A 6,173-nucleotide genomic window follows, 5' to 3' on the forward strand; every position below is an offset into this window, starting at 1 on the left:
CACGATAAGAAAAAGCCAGAGGAAACATCTTAGGCCTGTATTACAAAACTGATCATGAGAATTCTGTCTATCACAAAACGTCTCTGAAGAGCTAGCAAAAGAAATTTTTTAAGATTGAAGAGCGGACTTCTCTGGTGGTGCAGTGGTTAAGAATCCGTCTGCCAATGCAGGGGACACGGGTTTGATCTTTGATCCCTGGTCCGGGAAGATCCCACATGCCACGGAGCAACTAAGCCCGTGCACCACAACTACTGAGCCTGTCCTCTATAGCCCATGAGCCCCAACTACTGAGCCCGCATGCCACAACTACTGAAACCCACGCACCTAGAGCCCGTGCTCTGCAACAAGAGAAGCCACCACAATGTGAAGCCCGCACACCACAATGAAGAGTAGACCTCGCTCGCTGCAACTAGAGAAACCCCGTGCGTAGCAACGAAGACCCAATGCAGCCAAAAATAAATAAATGACTTTATTTATTTATTAAAAAAAAAAAAAAATTGAAGAGCGGTGAAATGTGTACTTCCCCTGAAGAACTGGTGTGCCTTCTCCTCACAGACAATGCAAATCATGTAACGTTTCACATTTTTCCTATTATAATGGCTGCCAAGAAAAGTAGACTCAAGTTCGAAACTAAGGCAACCCGAGGGTCTTACACAGTCACCTACTTACGCTCCAACATTAAGAACTTTGTATGAACCCTAGGGCCCTCATATCTTGCTTCTGAACTTGCCTTGATTTTAAGATTACAGGCTAAATTTATTTTCCAACAGATCCTGATTTTTATCAACATATACTGTTCTCATTTCACCAGACTTTTTTAGAAGCATCCACAAGTCTGCCGGGAAACAAAGGATAAAATCGATAAAACAAACCTCACCTGGACCTTGATCATCTTCTCCAGTTCTTAAGAAAGGGTGTGTCGGGAATTCCCTGGCAGTCCAGTGGTTAGGACTCTCGTGCATTCACTGCCGAGGGTGTGACTTCAATCCCTGGTCGGGGAACTAAGATCCCACAAGCCGAGTGGCTCGGCCGAAAAAAAAAAAAAAAGGGCATGTAACTCTAGGGTGTGTTCTGGTGTTCTGTCTTCTGTCTCTGTGGGCCTGCCTGGAAGTTGTGGTCAGAGATCTCAGGTCAGGCTGCTGCCAGAAATGATGATCTCCCAAGCCTGGAACCTTCTTCTTCTTCTATTACTGAAATGTTCCTTCTTCTTCTTCTATTACTAGAACCTGTGAATTCAAGAGCAAATTCAATGATTGAGCCTGGGACCACAGCTCTCTCTCCCTTGCCATGTGGACTCACACTAAGAGAAGGCCCCAATATTTCATGTCTCTTTAACCCTCTGAAAGCTTTTACATCATGGGGCTGTGCCTCACAGGAAGATATGGAATGGGCGAGAGGAATGCCTTTTATTTTGGTAAAGTTGGAAGAGAGTGAATGTGGAAGAGGAGATGGGAAACAAAAACCAGCTCATGGTCTTGTCACATAGATCCATTTCAGAAAAGATAAAGTACAAAAATGGTGGCTCTATAAACAACAAGGTCCTACTGTATAGCACAGGGAACTATATTCAATATCCTACGATAAACCATACTGGAAAAGAATACAAAAAAGCCGGAATGTATATATATATGTATGGCTGGATCACTTTGCTGTACAGCCGAAATTAACACAATATTGTAAAACAACTGTACTTCAAAAAAAAAATTAAAAAAACAAAAGGTGGCTCTGGAAACTGACTTAAAACCACCTGAGCCCACATACATCTAAATTTTCTGTTTACTGTACTGAGGCAATTATCCCAGTTTAAAGATCAAGGTACTTAACAGATCACAAGGGAGGAGATTAGGATGAGGTGGGGGCTTCTAGGGTGCTGCAATATTCTATTCTTTAATTTTTAGTGTTATACTTGAAAAAAACTTTTAAAGAAAAGTACAGATCAGTTTCACCTATAAATTTTCTTTTTTTTTTCTTTTTTTTGCGGTACGCGGGCCTCTCACTGCTGTGGCCTCTCCTGCTGCGGAGCACAGGCTCCGGACGCGCAGGCTCAGCGGCCATGGCTCACGGGCCCAGCCGCTCCGCGGCACGTGGGATCTTCCCGGACCGGGGCACGAACCGGTATCCCCTGCATCGGCAGGCAGACTCTCAACCACTGCGCCACCAGGGAAGCCCTCACCTATAAATTTTCACCAAAATTTTTTTAAATTTCAAGCAAAAGATGGAACAGTATAATTAAATGTCTTGTACAAAAAAAACCCCAACAAAGAACAGTATAATCAAACTCCATGCATCCATCATATGACTTCAATAATTATCAACTCAAATCTAATTCTATTTTATCTACACCACCACTCACTTCCCCACCACCACTGGATTATTATTTCCCCCCCGCAGATTATTTCTGAAGCAAATCCAAAACATCTTTTTACTTCGAGATGCAAAAATATTAAATAAAATATTAACAAATAGAATCCAGCCCCATGTTAAAAGAACAAATTATGAACAAGTATGGTTTCTTCTAGGAATGTAAGATATTGGGAAATCTAGCAACATAAAGGAAATTTTAAAGAGAAAGAAATTATGAATGAAAATAAAATTAAAAAGCCTTTGAGGGGAATCTAATACACAGCATAGTGATTACAGTTAATAATACTGTATTATATACTTGAAAGTTGTTTAAAAAAAGTAGATCTTCAATGTTCTCACCACAAAAAAGAAACGCTAATTATGTGACATGATACAGATGTTAGCTAACTTATGGTGGTTTGTTTTGCAATATATAAGTGTATCAAATCAACATGTTGTACACCTTTAAACTTACAGAATGTTTTATGTCAATTACATCTCAATAAAGCTGGGGGTGGGGAAGCCTTGGAGAAAGAATAATAACTTGATAAAGTGCAGGTACCATTTATCCAGACTATACAATGTGCCAGGCACTACACTTTGTACTTAAAGAACTTTTGCTCATTTAATCTTTCTAACAGCTACGAAGTGGGAATCATGACAGCTTTCTTCACAACTGATGAAGCTTAACTCAGTGATTAACCCACCCGGGTCAGAGGCAGAAGCAGGTTCTTCTTACTCCAGTCCCATCACTTGCTACCTGGCCAACATTATTTGCAGATGACAAAAATGCTCAGCTAGAAAAGATGAAGCAATCAATTTGAAGCTATCAGTAATAACATGAGTGGAATGAGGTGGCAAAATCAGCATATCTTTTTAATTTTTGCACTTGTGCATTACATAAAAGAAACAAAAAAGAGGGAGCGGGGTCATATGGGGAAAAAATGACACCATTTACAGTTACAACAAAAGCGTAAACTATTTACAAATAAACATAATAAAACATGTCCAAGACACATACAAAAAAAATCACAGCTGGTCAAAGAAACAAAAAAAAACTTGAGTTAGAGGAAATCCATCACGTGTTCCTGAAAGTGTAGTACCTAGATCTACATCAGTTCTACCTCAATCAAAACACCCACTTGATGGAACATAACTGGAACAGTTTTTTTAAAAAGAAAAGAAAGAAGAAAACTTCCAAAGAGTTTGTAATATGGAAACGGTTATGACAGAAGGTTAGATAAATATATATAAAATCATACCAATACCTACACACTTGATCCCAACGCTAAAAATGAGATATACTAAATTTAAACAAGAGTTGTTTTCTGGAGGCGTATTTAGGAGGATGAGAATGTCATTACTTAGGTCGGGATGAACCTGAAAACCTATTCTCAATAGAATACACAGTAAACATGGACGCAAGAGGACCAGAAACACCATTTCTAAATTAAATATGCGATATGGGCTTCCATGGTGGCGCAGTGGTTGAGAGTCCGCCTGCCGATGCAGGGGTCGCGGGTTCGTGCCCCGGTCCGGGAAGATCCCACATGCCGCGGAGCGGCTGGGCCCGTGAGCCATGGCCGCTAGGCCTGCGCGTCCGGAGCCTGTGCTCCGCAACGGGAGAGGCCGCGGCAGTGAGAGGCCCGCGTACCGAAAAAAAAAAAAAAAAAAAAAATGCGATAAGCTCCCCAAACGCTGTCCCCAACGCGGATATGACTACCAATTCCCCCAACCTCAGCCACCCAAACGCTACTCTCCAAAAAACCTCCTAAGTTCTCGTCCCAACACGGAACCCCGTGACCTCCCTTTCCATGGGGAACTCTCAACACGGATTCCCCGACGGATCCGCTAACACACAACACCCCAGCGAGGATCACCACTCGCTTCCCCCCAAAATCGACCTCTACGTCGTTTGGAACAAAAACAGCAAAACACCCCAACGCGCTCTCCCAGGCCCCGAGACACGCCCAGAACCGGACACTGACCTGATGGATGAACTCCGTCTTCACCGTTGGAGGCAAATCACGATACCGCTGTTCTAAACACTTTACCTTAATGTCTGTAAACCGGCAACCAACTCCCGCGGCGGACACGAGGCGTAGAAGCTGAAAGGATGGTGGCCGACGAGGTCCACAAACCGCGGTTCCAGAGACCGGGAATCCGGCTCCTCGCGGTCCTTCTATGACGCAATATTTCCGCGCCGGGTTCGAGGCTCTTGACCGGGAGCCGCCATTTTCCCACGTACTGCCGAACGACGGGGGAGGTCTTCCTTTTCCTGCCTTCCGCGGAAAGGTCAAAAACGGTGAGAAGCTGTTGAAAACGACCTATTTCACCCCCTTTCCAGGTCACTTGACCCGTTGGGCCCCGACTTTGCAACATTCGCCAGGGGCGCTGCACAAAAGCTTAGCTTCTCAGAAAGTCAAGCTTGCCCGGATCTCTCTGCAGGAAGCGCAGAGATGGTCGCGGACAAGAAGGCACTTTGATTTAAAGGATAAAGAGAAGCTAACAAGCGCAACCATCTCAAAGAAATTTGGGGGCGGGGGGAAGGGACCCAAACCAAGCCTAGCAACAATTGAAGGAGAACTGGCTAGTGGAATGCTGGCTGGAGGGGGTGTTGGAGGAAGCTGCATTTGAGGCTGAGAACCTCTGAGGAGGGTATTGGTCTGAGACTGGGCAAAACGCAGGATTATACAGTTCTTGTTCTGACTGGTACGGAGGGAAACGGGGAACACGGTCCATCAGGGGCTGCGCACAGCAACGAAGACCCAATGCAGCCAAAAATAAGATTAAATAAATAAATTTATTTTTTAAAAAAAAGCTCTGAGAAAGGGAAGTGATTCTGATAAGTATTGCGGCCCAACTGATTAAGCCCCACTCCCAATAACTGTACAACCTGGCTCAGAGAAACTTCGAAGTAAAGGGTTAATCATTCATTTATTGACCCAGCAGATGTTTATAAAATGCGTACTCTGTGGCAAACACAGGTCTGGGTGCTGGAAATACGAAAGGTATAAACGCAGACAAAAATAACACTTTTTTTTCGTGGAGCTGTACATTGTACTGTTACAGACCAGGGTTCTTGGACTCTTTAATCAATAGAAGTTGGTAACAGGCCAGATAAGAAACTCGGGCAAGGCTTTATTGTGACTGGTGCTGCAGCAGGAGGGAGAGAAACAAGTAACAGGTTCCCTTTATTGCTGGGGGTAGGGGTGTGGGGAGCTGGTCCCTTAAATGGGGTGAGGGTAGGGCGCAGGTCCAGGGGTGGGGCAGGAGGGTGGCTTAGGTAGTCTGCCCATCCCCTGCAGGGCTGTGTGCAGGGATTAAGCACAGGACCCTGCTTTTGCTCTCAGTACCTCAGAAGTGGCAGTTGGGTTTTTGTCTTCTTGTATCTTGTTCATAATTGGCCCCAACTGTGCATGCACAGCAGTTATTTTTAGTCCCTTCTATTATAGTTTCATTGTATTCTATTGCTGGAGGAGACTTTTATCCAGGTGCAAGCACGGCAGCAAAGTGTCCCAGATCCCAGCCTGTCTCACTACTGGTGTGCAGAATGGAAAAGTAAAGTTACTTGGTTTTATTTCCTCATTATAGCGAGTGTTATGATTCCCACCTACAACTATGGCCTAAAATGCCTGGAGGGTAGAGCATTGAACAAAAGACTTTAGTCTGAAGCCTTAAGATATAATGGAAATTGCTTCTCTAGGTTTTGGATTTGCGTGGGACCTGTCACCCCTTTTTCCTTAGGATTTATCTCTCTTAGAATGGGAATATCTATCCCACCTCTGTCCCACCATTGTATTTTGGAAGCACAGAACTTACCTGTTTTC

The 6,173-nt window shown here is 43.9% G+C and overlaps 1 long non-coding RNA gene across 1 annotated transcript; it reads right to left on the reverse strand.

Moving 5' to 3' along the window:
- Positions 1–1,057: 1,057 nt before the first annotated feature.
- On the reverse strand, positions 1,058–4,429 carry LOC307065991. The gene is made up of 3 exons (XR_013811358.1): positions 4,332–4,429; positions 1,947–2,173; positions 1,058–1,226 (listed from the first exon to the last, which is right to left on the reverse strand). It is a non-coding gene; the product is annotated as an uncharacterized lncRNA (long non-coding RNA).
- Positions 4,430–6,173: the final 1,744 nt, after the last annotated feature.

The sequence above is a fragment of the Hyperoodon ampullatus genome (assembly GCF_949752795.1).
Source record: "Hyperoodon ampullatus genome assembly, chromosome: 18".
In the NCBI taxonomy this organism is placed as follows: Eukaryota; Metazoa; Chordata; class Mammalia; order Artiodactyla; family Ziphiidae; genus Hyperoodon; species Hyperoodon ampullatus.